The sequence below is a fragment of the Ursus americanus genome, chromosome 17 (assembly GCF_024610735.1).
Source record: "Ursus americanus isolate L20-20 chromosome 17, mUrsAme1.1.p, whole genome shotgun sequence".
Classification (NCBI taxonomy): Eukaryota; Metazoa; Chordata; class Mammalia; order Carnivora; family Ursidae; genus Ursus; species Ursus americanus.
In genome coordinates this window covers 23,801,432-23,820,079 of record NC_142143.1, presented here as the reverse complement: position 1 = coordinate 23,820,079, position 18,648 = coordinate 23,801,432, and the positions used below count along the sequence as shown (strand labels likewise).

At 39.2% G+C, this 18,648-nt stretch overlaps 1 protein-coding gene across 1 annotated transcript in view; it reads right to left on the bottom strand.

Annotated features, from left to right (window-relative positions):
• CDK17 (cyclin dependent kinase 17) overlaps positions 1-8,529 on the bottom strand; it is a 115,768-nt gene extending 107,239 nt beyond the window's left edge. Inside the window, exon 1 of the mRNA XM_045780139.2 lies at positions 8,397-8,529. The gene's annotated coding sequence lies outside the window, so the exon portion shown is untranslated. The remainder of the gene's footprint in view (positions 1-8,396) is intronic.
• Between the last annotated feature and the right edge of the window lie 10,119 nt (positions 8,530-18,648).

Genomic DNA, 18,648 nt, shown 5'->3' with positions numbered 1-18,648 from the left:
GTATAGTTTTAAAAGCCAAAGAGATGATTTTGATTCAACTGTCCTTATGAATCATTTATTTAACCTGAAGGAATCAACCTGAAGGGACAGATCAGCAGAACAATTCTAGTACCATTACCAATAATTCTTCCTATTATACCAAAGAGTACTTAAAAAAAAAAAAATGCCAGCTGTGAGTGCCAAGTGCAAGGTACTTTGCAAAATGCTTTTACACATTATCATTTCATTTCATTCCCACAACCCCATGAAGAAGGTTCTGACATTTCCCAATTTTATAGAAGAAACTGACCCTTAAGAGTTTAAGTAACTAGCTCAAGATCCATGATTATTAGTTACTACTGAAGTAGTTTCTTAATGGAAAAAAAAAATGAACACATATAACCAATTCTAACTTTATATAATAAAAATGAGAATTCAGATTTTTTCCCAAAAAATTCTACATAAAATAAAAAAATGTGTCAACCATTTTACAGTTTCTTGGGAAGAAAAGGGATTAGAGGAGAATAGAAATGTAAATAAGAATACGTGGAGAAAGAAGGGAAAAATCTACGCTCAAGAATTTATGGGCAGGAGCACCTGGTCAGTAGAGCATGCAACTCTTGATCTCAGGCCCCACACTGGGCATTAGAGCTTACTCTTAAAAAATTGTTTTAATTAAAAAAAGATTTATGGGCAAAAAAAATGTACTACAAAATACAGTGCTGACTCCACTGTTCCTAAAATGATAAAATGTCAGTAAATAAATCATGATCATGAAAATGTAGCTGATACCAAATGTTTTAAGACCATATAATAAGTTGAGAAATATGAAAAGGCATTGAGTCTTACAAATTGTGAAAAATTCATTTTTAAATGTCACATCTCAAGATGTCATCAATCCATAATCTCTGATTTCTAAAATAAATCTAGTTCTTACAATATACCTACTATAACAGAGGTATAATTTTAAAAAGGTCAATATCTTTAAATTGTAAAAGTAGATTATAAAGCAGTTTTTATTTAATTACAGTAATCCCAATGAAAACAAAATTCCTGGTCAACTGTATACATAAACTATCAGGGTAACAAGGATGACAATAAATGCACTGTACTATCCTTTGGGGTGCAATTTTGTACTTTACTTCAGTAAATGCATTTAACTCTAGCACTATACAGCTAAAGAGCTCAATTTCATTAAGGACGAAATTTTATCATCTAAACCAAATTTTACTCTTGATTTTGACCAAAGTTTTCAGATCTTTTGAAACATTTTATTTACATATAAATACTGTGATTTTATATTTCCAATTTGTCTTTTTTTTTTTTAAGATTTTATTTATTTATCCGACAGAGATAGAGACAGCCAGCGAGAGAGGGAACACAAGCAGGGGGAGTGGGAGAGGAAGAAGCAGGCTCCCAGCAGAGGAGCCTGATGTGGGGCTCGATCCCATAACGCCAGGATCACGCCCTGAGCTGAAGGCAGACGCTTAACCGCTGTGCCACCCAGGTGCCCCCTCCAATTTGTCTTTAAGATAACAAGTTAGAACAATTTACATGAAATTAAAAAGGCCCAATAATGCCAAGTTGGCCTACAAACTGCTTCTAGATTCCTCACACACAAATACCACCATCATGTACAATACTCAAAACTTTTGGTGACTTTTTATTTTATCCTGTCTCAGAACTGATTGACTCCTTCAACAACGATGACTAATCTGACCCTCATTGACCAGTTCCTAATCCCATTACTTCCTCATTCAATTAAGCAATACCTAATTTGGAGGGAATACCAAAAAAGTATGGTCCTCTGGAGCACAAAGCCAACCAGAAAGGTAAGAGATTTATAAGCAATTAATCACAAAACAATGAGTTAAGTACTATGGTAGACATAAATGTTATAGCAGAATCACCATAACTCCACCAAAGTAGATCAAAGATACTTCAGAGGAAGTGACATTTATCCTCAAAAATGAGAATTTCTCTCAAGTGTCACAGCACTGTAATACCAATACATCTTTATATCCTAGCACTGACCATAAATGCTAGAATAGAATAGGCAAGCACACTTTAGACATGGATACGTAGATGCATGGAGCGATGGAAGGAAGGAAAGATAAAAAGACAAACACATACATAAAGAAAAATGAGTAACTGCTAGATTAAAACAGGCAAAATTGGACTTAATAATTCAGATGAGGCATTCCAAAACCCTGACACATGAAAGTAACAACAGGAAAAAATAAATCTAAAGGATATTTAGGAAATAAAATTAACAAAATTTGGTGTGACAGACTGGACTAGGGGGAGGAGAGCACAATAGAAAGGATCATCGGCCAAAGTGACTAGGCTGATGGTGGTGCGGTACTGTTGGCTGGGAATGGAGGTAGGGGATAAAAAAAAGTTCAGCTCTGGTAAAGGAGCACTAAGAGGCAGTATCTGGGAGGTAACTAGAAAGGAACTCAGTAAGAGGTCTGGATTAGAAATAAACATGTGGAGATCCTCAACATATAGGTAATAAGAAGAAAGCATTAAATATAGATGAGATTGCACAGGGAATAGGTAAAACAAGAGAAAAGGACCAAGAGCAGAACATTCCAGTCAATCAGCATTGCTGTTATTTCACATATCACAATACTACCTCACAATACCACCTCATTGTATAACATATACAATGACTAACACAATGCCTAGGACACAACAAATGCTTTAAAATTCTGATTATACATACCCCAAACTGAAAAACAAAATGTATTAAGTATAATAAAGTCATAAAGGATCATTTCTTAAAAATAGTTCAATAAGGGGTGCCTGGGTGGCTCAGTCGGTTAAGTGATGGACTCCTGATTTCAGCTCAGGTTGTGATCTCACGGTGGTGGGGATGGAGCCCCACATGGAGCTCCTGGGTCTTTGCTATGAGCATGGAGCCTGCTTGAATTCTCTCTCCCTCTCCCTCAGCACCACCCCCTCACCCTCCCCCCTCCTCACTATCAAAAAAAAAAATTTTTTTTAAGACTAGCTCAAGGAGGTAAAATCTGCTTAAGGAACCCAAAATTTACTTCAAAAATCAATAAAAAGCTTCCTTCCCACCAGAAATAGCAGTACAACATTAAAATCTGGAATTATGAAAAAGATTTTAAACATAATACTTAAAAGTACACATTAGCTAATTTTTTTTTACATATTAGCTAATTTAAAGGATAATGCCTCTAAATTTGGAGTAATAAGAGCTTCAGTGTTGTTACCTGATTTTTCATATTAATTTTTTACCAACCTTTATTTAATATTAACTCACACTATTAACAAATACTAACAATTATAAGAATAGAAGGACTAAATATATGTTTGAGAAGACCAAAGCGAGTTAGTAACTAACCTAGAATATAGTGAAATTATTTTTGGGTCCTTTTCCCACTGTTTACAAATATGCATATAAAATTGAGTATTCTTGAAAGTATTTACACTAACAAGTGCACAAAAAGAAACAAGGATGTGCTATTAGAAGGCTGACAAGGGGCACAGGGGTGGCTCAGTTGGTATAGATCCATACTGGGTGTAGAGCTTACAAAAAAAAAAAAAAAAGGAAAAAGAACCCGCTGATAAAAACCTTTTTTAAATTAACTTATGACAACAAAACAAAGCAAATCTTTGTTTTTCCACTTTAACGGACTACCTTTAGATCAAATCAATAACATTTTCTATTCTTCAAATGGAATGAGATAGGATATATATCAACAATACTAATTTGCAATATCTTCATCATACAGGCTAGCTTTCAGTGTAAAAAGTTATTGCCAAAAGTGTATAATCTGATCTAATATTTCCACTGCTGGTGGTATACAGCTACATATCAATAAAAGCACAAGATCAAAATTTATGCTTTAAACAATACCAGAACCAAAAACCAATAGGTAATTATACGTGTACAGATACAGATAGAAAATTTATCTACCTTAAGGCAAAATTCTCACCTAATATTGAAGCAACCTATGCACCACGCATCTGGACTGTCTTCTCTTTTATGGCATATGCGTAACACAAACTAATTTTAACACTTGTAAGATCAAAATGAGTAAGTAAACATAAAAGTAAAAATGAGAGCAAATATACAGTATAATTATTTTTGCTTTTCAGGACCTATATTCATTTTATTTTGTGCCCCAACAGCTCTAATTGATAAATCCATGATTAAAATAAGTCTACAAATATTTTCAATATCTTTTTAGTACCTTTAATTCGTTTTGAGCTATAAATTCATTCTCTCATACATTTTGTATAGATCAATTTTTTTGTGTGTACTAAAACTAATTCAATGGAATTTAAATCTAATTTTGATGAGCTTTTTAATTCACCACTTCTTTGTTCTTGCTCAGCAGACACAGAGCATGAACTTTTTAACATCACATCCCCATGGAGGCATTGTAATAAAGTGGTTTGAACACCAAAACTGGAACCTCAGCTTCACCATAGAGGTAGAACCTAAGAGACAATTAATCTAAGGCCTCTATGTCCTCATTTGAAAAACAGGCACAATACTCAGATGATGGGCTTACTATGAGGATTTAACAAAGTAATACCTGGCATGATACCTAGCAAAAGAAGTTTAATTTCTTTCACATGTGTATATCAAAAAATAATTTAAAAGGACTTTGGAGAGCAAGGTAATTTTCATTCATCCCAATATGCCACGGATTTGTAAATCTACCTCCTCACATACAGTATTATTACATGTTACTGCAGAACGTTATTTATAGGAGGCACCCCCTCTTAGATTTATTGGTAGGTATTTACTGGTTTTCCAAGTGGGCCAACGGACAGAGGAAACAGGCTAGGGAAGGTAAGCCACACTCAGATACATTCAATAAGTTTTTCTGACCCTTGGCAATTACCCTTCCCAGGTCAATATTTTGCAGATATGAAAGTAACTATCTACTAAAAGGCTGGGAGCAAAATAATGACAAAGAATCCACAAATGACAGTACGAACTCTTGGCTTGATATTGTAAATACCTCATTAAAAAAAAAAAAGTCCTCTCCCTACCAGTTTAAAGAAATTGCCAACACTGTAAGTTGAATGCTAGTCAACTATACCAAGTTTTCTATTTAGGCAATTTTTTAACCTCACAAATACTATATAAAGCGTAATTTTAAATGCCATAAACCTATTGTTTTATCTTTGTCATTTCAAACACAAAATGCCATAATCAGTTTACAAAGTGCACTTTAAATAACTTTCCCATTTAAAACTTTAAGGAAAAATTACACATTCAAAAGTCAGAGAACCTAAAACTACTCTTCTTCACATATATAAAAGGAGGCAATTTTTAAAATAGATAAAATACTCTAATGAAGCTGAATTTAACATATAACGTCCTTTTTCTACAACACAGCAACACATTCACTAAGTAATTATCCTCTGCAGAAGTACAAAAGCTATAAAAAAAAAATGCCATGACATGATGCTGCAATTTTTATAAAGATTAGAGAACAGTAATAAAGATTCAAAACGTAATGCTTTATAAGTATTCAGCACTATTAGACAATAACAAAGAAAATACCGGGGAAAAAATTTTGTGTTCACAGATAATTTTTCCTAATATTAAAGGAAATCATCTTCACTTCTGAATATCTTCCTCATTTGCCATTATAGTTTCTACTATTTACAACAGCTGCAGTTGTTTAGTACTATTTCATGAAAAAAGAGAAAGGAGAAAATATTGCTGAAAATAACGGGAAAAACAAAAGCCTCAACAGAGTAAATTATTTTATATGCCTTCTCTTTCCACCGTAATCATCGGACTGAAGGAATATATGAAAAACTATATATATTAAAATCTGTTTAGTCAACACAACTATTCTGCACTACAGAAAATAAAATTTAATTTTCCTATTTTTTGTAAAACCAATGACTTATTAGAACAAGATTACTGGTGTACAAAGCTACCACCATATATTGGATCGCTACCATACACTGAATCAATTTGTCCAATTTCATCTTTTCTGACTATGAATCTTTCTCCCTTCAGGTAACCAGAGCACATCTGGCAGGCTGCACTATTTCAAGTAACTAACACCTGAAAGTGACTTTATTGGACCTTAGTTCAAGGATGAGAATAAAGTATTTTATAGAAGCTTCTTCTAGTAATAGGAAAATTAGGTTATTAATAAGGCTTCATATGCTTTTTCTGATTGTAAAACGAATATAAAAATTTGGAAAACACAGAACTGTATTTTTATTCATCCATAAATCCCACCACCCAGAAATCTTCATTAACTTTTTAGACTTCCTTCCAAGAATTAAACTTCAATAATCTAATACTAATAAATATGTAGGAAAAAAACCAATGTACCTTCGTTTTGGCCTCTTGATAACTGTTATACAAAACACTGATTATTAATATGACCTGTTAATTTCACAAAGATATCTGAAAAGTGTTAAGTGGCGAGGGTGGGGTAGGGAGTCCCACAATTCAGAGACTGCTCCCTAGACTGAAATCCCTTTCACAATTTTTATAGCGTCAACATTTTAATGTCAGCAAGATATGACTGTTCTTAGAATAATATCAATAATAACTTCACTATATCAAACAGGCTTTACTTTAAATTTCTTTCCATTCATAATTCAATGTCTATTTTCACTGTAAAAAACAGTAATATTTTAAAACAACTTAAATTCAAAGACTCAGCTATTTTTTTTGAAGTCCAGCATTCAAACTGCTAGTGTTTCTGGCCTATGAGACAGTCCACCAGAAAAAAAGGATAACGTTTTTATATGCCAATATTCTCCGTCATAAAAAGACTATTCCTTAAATATAGCCACATTTTTTCTTTTGTTACAACCGATGTTTATGGAAGTATGCAGATGTTAGAATCACAAAGACTGATAGGACTTCATTAAAAAAAATTTTAAAAACCAATGACACTGCTAATTTTTTTCTTAAAATTTGATTCAACCTTATTTCTAGCTTCAACGGAGGCTTTCGTTGACTGGAGGCATCAAAGATTTTTAAATTCCATTCATTTTCTTCTGCCCGATGGTTAACAAAACAAGTCTAAAATACAGTAACTCAAATTTGTTACTTTGACCTTACACAAGCGCCTTTTAAAAGAAATCCCTCAACGAAGACTCAAGAAAGAATCAGCAAAGTTTGAGGAAAGAATTGTCTGTCTTTAAGTCAAGCATTTCCTGATAAGTGACAGAAGGTCTGGCTGCCAGGAACACACTTTGCTGACCCTAGGAATAGCCAAGACACTAAACAAAATTTGCCACTTTTGTTATCTAGAAAACGTATTTAGCTAAGAGGTGAGAAAGCATAACCAACGACGTGTTTTTAGTGGACGAATCAATATAAAGGAGGAGTGCCACGATTTCAGCTATGTTTTTGCCATCTTTGAAGAAAAGCTAATTGTTAGTGGCCATGTGACATTATGAGATCCCAGAAAGGAAAGGGTGGGAGGGAGAGAGAGGAGTTCAAGGCAGTTCAGGGTCAGAACAAGCTCAGGCATCCTGTCATTAGCAAACGTTCCCCCAAGCTGAAGGCAAAATACTGCTTACCCGAAAAGGAGTGGGTGAAAAGTAGGGGGAGAACGAGGGGAAAACCACAAGAGAGTCAATGTGGCAGTGAGGGGGGGACAGGAGGCAGGGAATCTGGAGCTATCCAGCTGAGTTGGGGAGCAAAAGCACTGGGCACAAAAATGCTGAGAATAGCAACTGCAGCGGAGACAATACTTGGCAGCTCCCCATTTTTCCCCCTCCCCATGGGTTCTTTGGGTTTCCCACACTCCCTCCACCTCAGCTCTTGACCAACACTCAGGGGTGTGACCCGCCAGCGGGAGGCTGCGGTGATCTTTGTCTCGGCCGGCTCCCCACGCGAGGGCTCCTCCTCCTCCTCCGCGCTCGCCACCCGCTCACACCCCCGGCGTCTCCAAGGAGCTAGAAGCGCCGCTGCCGCCGCCTCCTCGCCCACCTCCCGCGGACTAGCACCCTTCCTTCCCCTCAGCCGCCCGCGCCTGCAGCTCCACCCCCGCCGAGGGGAATCTTTGTGTCTCGGGGGACTTTCTGCCTCTTTCCTCCGGGGCCTCGCGGGGAGACCGGCCTTCCCCGGAGACCAAATGGGCAGTAAGCACCGGAGGTGGCGGCGACGGCAGGCGCCTCCCTCGAAGGAGCCGGTCTGATACCCCACCCCACCCCCGGAAATGCCTCGGCGACCCAGGGTTCGCGCTGGACCAGATGGGCGACAGGCACAAGCGAGCTCCCCTTGCCGCGCCTCCCTCTCTCAACTTCCCGGCCGGGCCTGAGCCTCCCGCGCCCCCAACAGCCGGCTGCCCCGGCCCTCCGTCCCAAGCACGCTCCCGCCCGCTCGGCTCGGGGTCCGCCGGGCAGCAGGAAAAGCCCCGCGCGGTCGCAACCCGCCAACTCACCAGCAAGTGCGGGGGCCGCGTCGCGAGGCGAGGCAAGGCGCGGAGGATAAGCGGCTCCGCCGACGCCCGCGGCGACCGGATGCAGGTCCGGGTCCCAGCGGCTGGCGGACCCGAGGCGCCTCCGAGGCGCAGGCCTCCGCTGCCGCCTTCCGGCTCTCGCCTAGGGTCCGGAGCCTCCGGGAGGGGCCGCGGGTCCCTCACGCGTTGCCAAGCCCCCCGGACAACATGGCTCCCGGGCCGCCGAGCCGCGCGGGCAGCCCACTAATCCCCTCGGAGGAGCTCGGGCTGGAGCGAGGCTGGCAGGGAGGTGCCGACGCCCGGCTGAGGCGGCCCGCCCGAACGAGGGCTCCTTCTTCTCTGCGGCCGGACCGTGAGGAGCTGAGGAGACCGCGGGAGGCCGCTTTCGTTCGCTGCGTGTGCGTCGCTTTCTCACTCGGCGGCTGCGGATTGACGCCTCCGCCTGTTCCCCGGAGGAGAGCGAGCGAGCGAGCGAGCGAGCGAGAAAAAAGACTTTTATTGAAACGATCCAACCAGCAGCAGCTGAGAAAAGCGACCAGCCGCGGGAGCTTCCCCCACCTCCGCCTGAGCCGCTCGCCGCGGGCAGCGCGACCCCTGCTGGCGGCAGCAGCAGGGCGGAGCTGACGGTCCGGGGGCGGGGCCTAGAGGGCGAGGCGGGGTATCCCCGGGAAACCCCCCGCCCCGAGGTGGGGGCCTTGTTCTCTCCTGCCTGGCTTCTGGAGCCATGGGAGGGAGGCGAGAGGGCTGAGATGGTTAGGTAGTGCCACTCCACAGAGCGACCTGTGTAATTCAGCCCCGTCATCCTCCTACCACCCCCCCCAACAAAACAAAAACAAAACAAAAACTCTTGCTTAAATTATCCGAGTAATTATGTAATTAAGATACCAATGCCGCAGTTCTCTACTGGTTTTCTAGAGAGTTGATGTCAAAGGGCCCTCACCTGAGCATGTTGTTTTCAACTTTTCTCCTTTTTTATGGGTGGTTGGGTAGGTAGCTTTGCAGCAGTCATTCACGCACGCAGCATTTATTCATTTACATTTAATTTATTTATATTGTGTGCTTGGCAATACACTAGGTCCTCAAAGGACTGAGAGTCTAGCTGGGATGAAAGATACTCAGGAAGCAGTTATAATAAAATTCTGAGCTTTACGAGAAAGGAAATACAAGGTGTTATAGGAGAACAGAGAGGAACTACTGTTACCCTTGGTTAGGTTTTGTTTTCTTGGGGGGAGGGGGGTGCCTAGAGGTTGGCCCAGTTTCTGTAAATATTTTTACTTTGTTCTTTCCCAGAGGCTAAAAGCTGGTTCAGGAATGAACAGCAGAGTGAAAGTGAAGACAAACTAAAGTAATACTGACCCATTTTTTTCCACTAATAAGGACAAAAGCAGAAAGTAAAAACAAACAAACCCCTAGAGGGAGATAATGAGAGGATAGAAAAGACAAGAATGGGGACCGGATGTGGACAACCTAAACAAGAAAAAATTTTAAACCACATAAAAATCTGTTAAAGTGAGATATAAATATTTTTCCATTTCAATACTCGGAAATAGACTTTGTAAGTTTTTAATGCAATTTCAAATCACACTATGTCCTAAGGACTCTGATAATTATTTTCTTGGATTCCTGGATGAATCCTTTCCCTCTAAAAATACTGCCTCCTGACTTCTTTCTCTTATTTTGTTGGGCAAAGTTGAATGTATCTGCTGTAATATCCAACAAAAATCATACATTTCAATCAGACTTCTCCTATGTCTCTAAAATTACCAGAATCCATAAATTAGCAACATTTATGCTCTGCACATATTTAACACTTGCTTATCATTCCTATACGAATGCAAATATAGAACACAACCTTTCCTTTAGAGCAAATGTGCTTTTTAAAAAAACACTGTTAATGGGGCGCCTGGGTGGCTCAGTCGTTAGGCGGCTGCCTTCGGCTCAGGGCCTGATCCCAGGGTTCTGGGATCGAGCCCCACATCGGGCTCTTCTGCTGGGAGCCTGCTTCTTCCTCTCCCACTCCCCCTGCTTGTGTTCCCTCTCTTGTTGGCTGTCTCTCTCTCTCTGTCAAATAAATAAATAAAATATTTAAAAAAAAACACTGTTAATGATGCTCTTTCAATTTGTCCAAGTCAGAGAACTTTGTAACATACAAAGAATATAGCATCACTGTTAGATAGCATCATTTTTAGAGGTCTTTTAAAGTTAGAGTTAGAAAAATTGGTATTTTATAAGGCCTACTTACATGCCGAGCATTTTTTACATCCTTGCTTTATTTAAAAAAAATAATTGTCCTTTTTTGGTCCCTTAGTAAATATTAAAAATCATTCAAAAGTGAGTCTGCAAAACGACATCCTGAGTTTCGACATACTGAGTTGCACATCAATAATTCCCCTTTTATATTATTAGATTGGAATTACTCCATTAGAAATTGAAAGATTGGGGGCGCCTGGGTAGCGCAGTCATTAAGCATCTGCCTTTGGCTCAGGGCGTGATCCTGGCGTTACGGGATCGAGTCCCACGTCGGGCTCTATGCTGGGAGCCTGCTTCTTCCTCTCCCACTCCCCTGCTGTGTTCCCTCTCTCGCTGGCTGTCTCTCTGTCACATAAATAAATAAAGTCTTTAAAAAAAAAAAAAAAGAAAGAAAGAAATTGAAAGATTGTCCCAACTGCCTCATCTAAAATAGCTAAAGAGCACCCTTTCTTCTTCCTGCATCTTTTATTACCATAATAAACATTTCATAATTAAAACCGAGATAATGATTGTATTGATTAATTTTTTTCCATCAAAAAATATTTACTGACTGCATATGATGTGCCAGGCACTGTTCTAGGCACTGAAAATATAGCAGTGAACAAAACAGACAAGATATTGCCATCATGGAACTGTTTTCTAGTGGTGGAAATAAGCAATAAACATGTAACTCATTTAAGGAATTCATAAGAACTTATAATCATGAGAAATATACCGAAGAAAATGAAAACATAATGGAAAAGAAATTGGGCAGGAGGAACAGGACTTGGGGGTGAGGTCCAGAAAGACCTGATGAGCAGCTTAAGCTAAAAGCCATGGGTTCTCTCTTTATATCCCTCAGTAGGTTATCTGATCACGAAAAGGTCACATGAAAAAAGAAAATGTGGCATATGGACACAGTGGAATATTATTCAGTTGTAAAAAAGAAGGAAATGGTACAAAAACGTGGATGAACCTTGAGAACATTATGCTAAGTGAAATAAGCCAATCACAGAAAGACAAATACAGCATGATTCCATTTATATGAAGTATCCCAAATAGTCAAACTCAGAAGCAGAAAGTAGAAGGGTGAGTGCCAGGGACTGAAGGGTGGGAGAAATGGGGAGTTAATGTTCAACAGGTATAAGGTTTCAGTTATGCAAGATGAATACATTCTGGAGAGCTGCTGTACAACATTGTGCCTATAGTTAACAATATTGTGATGTACACTTAAAAATTTGTTAAGAGGGTAGATCTTATGTTATCTGATCTTATCACAATTTAAAAAAAAAGAAAAAGTCACATTCAATCAAAATAATGAGTACATTTATTTAGTTACTCTTCTAAACTGATTTAAAATTTGCCCATGATTTTTTTGGCATACTAAGTTGGCTTTTCTCCTGAGTTGTAACATAGACTTTTTTAACCTTGTAAATTATAAAATTACTTACAGCATTTCCTGAACTATGGTTAATAAAGATTCCCTAGCACATGGTGAAAGAGAGGGTTGAGGAAGAATTCCAAGATCAAATCCGCTTGGGAAATGCCACATACTTCATCTGCCTTTGGGAAAGTCACCATGTACATTTGCATACTAAAAACTCGGAGAAGTTCTGGATGGAAAGTAATTTTCTTTCCAGTTAAACCAGTGTATCCCAAAATGTTTTGACCATAGAATAGCTTCATTGCGGGATATAATGAACATGTTGAGGGACATACGTGCTGACGAGCACACTTTGGAAAACTGCTCTCTTGGAGCGTTAGGCATTTACTCTGCAGACTTGGGAAAGGGCATCCTGGAAGGGGGAGAATGTGAAGGTCGTTGAACTTTGGACAGGGAGAGTAGAAGGGGATGTAGTCAGAAAATCTTTGTTGTGCTTCACATTTTGGGAATGACATAAGCCTGGGAAACAAATGTGAAACGTATCTAGATAAGCTATGGAAAAGAGACACCGAAGCTTGTTTTCAGTTACACCGCACCAGTTGTTCTCAAACAATGATCCCTGAATCAGTGGCAGCAGCAATATCACCTGGGAATTTCTTAGAATTTAAAATTCTGAGGCTCCACTCTAGACCAGTTGAATCAGAAACTCTGGGACGGAGCCCAGCAAACTGTTTTAACAAGTCCCCTAGAAATCTGCTACACTGTAAAGTTTGATTGAGAACCACTGCTCTGTGCAGCACCAATACTAAGCTTCCTTTATTTACAAAAACAATCCCCCCATGTCTGAATTTCTGCACCATTTCCAATTATTATCAGCTGTAAAAAATTCTCAAAGAAATTAGTTAAGTTACCAAACTGAGAAAAAGCATTTTGTCTGATTTCATTCCCTATTTTATTAGGCTAAACCATATGATAAATCTATTTGTTTGGAATAAGAGTGAAGCAAATCAAGCTAAGGGCAGCAATTAACTGTCTTCCCTGTAATATCACCTGAGCAAAATAATTTTACTTTTAGTAAAGATAAAACTGTAGATGAGAAAAGAGTAGTATCAAAGGATTTTTTTTAACTTGCTTTGAAAACAAAACAGGTAGCCTCACCTTAACATTTATTTTTTAAAAATATTTTGTACCATACCAACTTTTGCAAAATACGTTATAACATTGCATAATGATACAGCTGTACCCCATCACTTTAAAGGTTGACTATAGAAGTTTTACAGACCCAGCTCTATTTAAAAATCATTATCAAAGTATCTTCATAGACACACAAGTTACAAATTTGGGGAGAGAAATTTCTTTACTGTCTACATCTAAAATTTCTAAATTGCAGAGCTATATTTATCTGTAAAGGCTTGGTAACATCCGAGAGATTTTGTACAGTCCAGAGAGCATTATAAAAAGCTTTCAGGAAAGTGATGTCATGTGTCCTCACAAAGGAAATGAATCCAGGAACCAAACTCAGTCTTGGCAGTTAAGGAAGACATAATTTTCAAACATTATGCTTCAAACTGAAGTTGTTCTCTAGTTGTTGACAAAATGCTTAGGGAGTGTTAGTCTCCAGGTTTCCAGTAAGGCTCCACAGGATTCTCTATTAAAAGACTAAGGAGGGATTAAATTGTTTTTCTTTCTTTCCTTTTTAAACCTTGTGATACTAACTGCTCTTAACTAGATTGATGTTCTGCCTCCTGAAAGAAATCAGAGGTGTGTTCTTCATCAAATAAAATATACTTAAAGCTGATTTGGGCTTCTGGAAAATTGAAGCACAACATGGAGCAATCTTCAGACTTCACAAATTTCTCTCTTTAAAAAAAAAATATTGTTGAAAAGTGGGAGCTAGGGCAATAAAGGCTTTTTCCGTCTTAAGCGTGTTAGAAAGGAGGATGTGGCAATTAGCCATTTTCCCAGGAGCTTGTCAGAATGATCACTGGCCTTTCATCCTCTTAAAGAATGAGAGAAGGGAGGGAGTAGCAGAGACCTTATGGTTTTGTCATCTTCGAAATTTGCCCCAGCGACTTTCTTCTAGGGATGTTTATCAGACAGATGTGTAGACATAATCCATCTAATCTTTAGCTATTAGTTTAGAAGGGCAAGTTTGTGAGTAAACTAACTTTGCCTTGCCCAAGTGAACATGACCATGGGATCACTCATGAAGAGGAGAGTAGCGCAAATAGTTGGTATTTAACATTGAAAAAAATAAATTAACAATGAAAAAGTGGAAAAAAACAATAAGAAAGGTAAAAAGCAGGGTGAGAGAAAGATTAAGTCTTAGGAATATACTTTTATTTCAGCAATAAGGAAGTCACAGATGTTCATAGGGTTAAAATTCTAGAAAGAAAGACTAGAAAAATACAAAGTCACAGATGTTCATAGGGTTAAACTTCTAGAAAGAAAGACTAGAAAAATACAAAGCTAAGCAGGTCAGGGTTCTAGCCTTGAAGCAGTATTGCATAGGAACTGAGCTTTGCAATAGTTGGATTGAATGGATTGAATGGATTGAATGCCACTGTAAGATTTCGGTAAGTTACTTAAGAGTTTCTCTAAATATAAAACTAGAACAGTAACACACCTGCCAGGTTGTAAGCATTAAATGAGATAATGAATGTAAAGCATCAGTATTGCAACTTTCTCTTTTGTGACATGGATAGCCACTCAAATAACTTATACAGAAAGGGGATTTTGTTTACAGACCTTCAAAAACCATGGGTATTGCAGGCTTCAGAGACATCTTAACCAACAGCCCACACAATGTCATCAGGACCTGGTTTTTCTCCTTTTGGTTCTGCCTTTGGCAGCCCTGGCTCATCTACCCATTAGGTCAAAAGATGGCTGCAATATTTGCAGCTCTGTACTTTCTGGTTCAAGTCTTCCAGAAAAGAGGGAGCAAAATCCCAGTAGCCTGAACATTAGCTCTAATTAGCCCAACTTGAATCGATGAACTGTCACTGTGACCAAGGCAACTGAGTGATGGACCACATATGCTCTATCCTTAAAGCCAAGGTGGAGTTTGCCTCACCTGAATCACATGTGCTGAGAGTATGGGAAGAGAGGTTCCCTCCAAAAAAAAAAAAGAAAAGAAAAGAAAAAAATGAAGGCACTCTTATTGTCCACTTAATTAAAATGTGGACAGTCAGGGATAAGCATAATTTATTATCAGCTGGATCTAGAAAATCTGCCTCAGAACACAATCACTTTGTTTCTCATCTGGGCTTCAGTCTGTGGGCCAACCTCATTCCCTCAGGCTTCTTTACATGCTCACTGACATCCCTGGGACCATGCCCTCATAATGCATAATCCAAAGGAAAGACAATCCATTCAGAAAATTCCAAGGAAGCCCTCTGATTGGCCCAACCTGGGTCATATGTATCCATCCTCTAATCAGAAGAGTCCCACCAGACCACGTGGAATGGAGGAGATGCACTTATTCAAGGGACAGAAGGTGCTATTAACAAATACAAGAGGACAGGGATTCAGGGCAGTCAAAACCATAGGTGTCCACTATAACTGGGTAAATGCAAAGGGTATAATCAGAAATTGCAAATCAGAGAAAGTAATTTTGGTAAGGAGAGCAGGGTCAACCAAGAAGTGCAGGAAATGCGTGAATAAATGGATAAACAGATTGTGGTATATTGATGCTCAGCCTGGGAGGCTACTCGGCAATATAAAGAAATGAATTAGTGACATAAGCAACAATGTGGATGAATCCCAGAGTAATGATGATGAGGAAAAGAAGCCAGATAAAAAAGAGTGCACACACTGTATGTTTCCAGTTTTGTAAAATTATAGGAAATGCAAACTAATCTATACTGACAAAAAGCAGATGAGTGGTTGCCTGAGTCTGGGGGAGGGAAGGATTAGAAAAAAGCATGAGGACACTCATGGGGATGGTAAATATGTCCTTTTCTACCTTATTGGGGTGATGGCTTCATCAGTGCATACATATGTGAAAACATCAAATTGGATGCTTTAAATATGTGCAATTCATTATATGTTAATTGTACCTAAATAATACTGTTAAAAAGAGAGAGGGGGGCGCCTGGGTAGTGCAGTCGTTGAGCGTCTGCCTTCAGCTCAGGGCGTGATCCTGGCGTTATGGGATCGAGCCCCATATCAGGTTCCTCCGCTGGAAGCCTGCTTCTTCCTCTCCCACTCCCCCTGCTTGTGTTCCCTCTCTGGCTGGCTGTCTCTCTGTCAAATAAATAAATAAAATCTTAAAAAAAAAAAAAAGAGAGAGAGAGCAAATGTGATCCAAAACACTGTCCCGTTTAATGACATTTGAAACTATTATCTGACTTATCTGTACAAGTCTGAACTTTTCCAACATTGTTATAAATGCTTTCTGTAAGTATATCTGTATAGAAGTCACGACATTTAACCCATAGGTGCTTCCTAGCCACAGGCTCATAGGAGAGGTTAACAAAAGCCACAAGCAAGATCCTATTTTTCTTGACAGATTGCTCGCCATGGTGAAAAAGAGTGTAGCAGTGGGCATTACCGAATGTCTCCCATCTACTTGACCCTATATAAAATATTGACCTGGTAAATCCAAAACATCTCTTCAAAGCAGAGTGTAGTATTCAGTAAATGTCAGCTCCTTTTTCTCTTATTTATTTATTTATTTATTTATTTATTTATTTATTTATTTATATTTTAATGTTTTTTTATTATATTATGTTAGTCACCATACAGTACATCCCTGGTTTTTGATGTAAAGTTCGATGATTCATTAGTTGCATATAACACCCAGTGCTCCATGCAATACATGCCCTCCTTACTACCCATCACCAGCCTATCCCATTCCCCGAACCCCCTCCCCTCTGAAGCCCTCATTTTGTTTCTCAGAGTCCATAGTCTCTCATGCTTCATTCCCCCTTCTGATTACCCCCCTTTCTTCTCCTACCGATCTTCCTAGTTCTTATGTTCCATAGATGAGAGAAACCATATGATAATTGTCTTTCTCTGCTTGACTTATTTCACTTAGCATTATCTCCTCCAGTGCCGTCCATGTTGCAGCAAATGTTGAGAACTCGTTCTTTCTGATAGCTGAGTAATATCCCATTGTATATATGGACCACAACTTCTTAATCCAGTCATGTGTTGAAGGGCATCTCGGTTCCTTCCACGATTTAGCTATTGTGGACACTGCTGCTATGAACATTAGGGTGCATATGGCCCTTCTCTTCACCACGTCTGTATCTTTGGGGTAAATACCCAGTAGTGCAATGGCTGGGTCATAGGGTAGCTCAATTTTTAACTTTTTAAGGGACCTCCACACTGTTTTCCAGAGTGGCTGTACCAACTTGTATTCCCACCAACAATGTAGGAGGGATCCCCTTTCTCCACATGCTCTCCAGCAATTGTTGTTTCTTGCCTTGTCAATTTTTGCCATTCTGACTGGTGTAAGGTGGTATCTTAGTGTGGTTTTGATTTGAATTTCCCTGATGGCTAATGATTTTGAACATTTTTTCATGTGTCTGTTAGCCATTTGTATGTCATCATTGGAAAAGTGTCTGTTCATATCTTCTGCCCATTTTATGGTTTGTTTATTTGTTTCTCATGTATTGAGTTTGAGAAGTTCTTTGTAGATCTTGGATACCAGTCTTTTATCTGTAGCATCACTTGGAAATATATTCTCCCATTCCGTGGGCTGCCTCTTCGTTTTTTGACTGTTTCCTTGGCTGTGCAGAAGCTTTTTATCTTGATGAAGTCCCACAAGTTCATTTTATCTTTTGTTTCTCTTGCCTTTGGAGATGTGTCATGAAAAAGGTTGCTTTGGCCGATGTCGTAGAGGTTGCTGCCTATGTTCTCCTCTAGAATTTTGATGGATTCCTGTCTCACATCGAGGTCTTTCATCCATTTGGAGTTTATCTTTGTGTATGGTGTGAGATAGTGGTCAAGTTTCATTCTTTTGCATGTAGCTGTCCAATTTTCCCAGCACCATTTATTGAAGAGACTGTCTTTTTTCCACCGGATATTTTTTCCTGCTTTATCAAAGATTAGTTGCCCAAAGAGCTGAGGGTCCATTTCTGAGTTCTCTGTTCTGTTCCATTGGTCTATGTGTCTGTTTTTGCGCAAGTACCATGCTGTCTTTGTGATCACAGCTTTGTAGTACAGCTCGAAATCCGGCATTGTGATGCCCCCAGCTTTGTTTTTCCTTTTCAACAGTTCCTTGGCGATTTGGGGCCTTTTCTGGTTCCATACAAATTTAAGGACTATTTGTTCCAGTTCTTTGAAAAATGTCATTGGTATTTTGATCGGGATAGCATTGAAAGTGTAGATTGCTCTGGGTAGCATGGACATTTTAACTATATTAATTCTTCCAATCCATGAGCATGGAATATTTTTCCATCTTTTTGTGTCTTCTTCAATGTCTTTCAAGAGTGATTTATAGTTTCTAGAATATAGGTCCTTTACGTCTCTGGTTAAGTTAATTCCAAGGTAACGTATGGTTTTTGGTGCTATTGTAAATGGGATGGATTCCTTAATTTCTCTTTCTTCAGTCTCATTATTTGTGTATAGAAATGCAACTGATTTCTGAGCATTGATTTTGTATCCCGCCACATT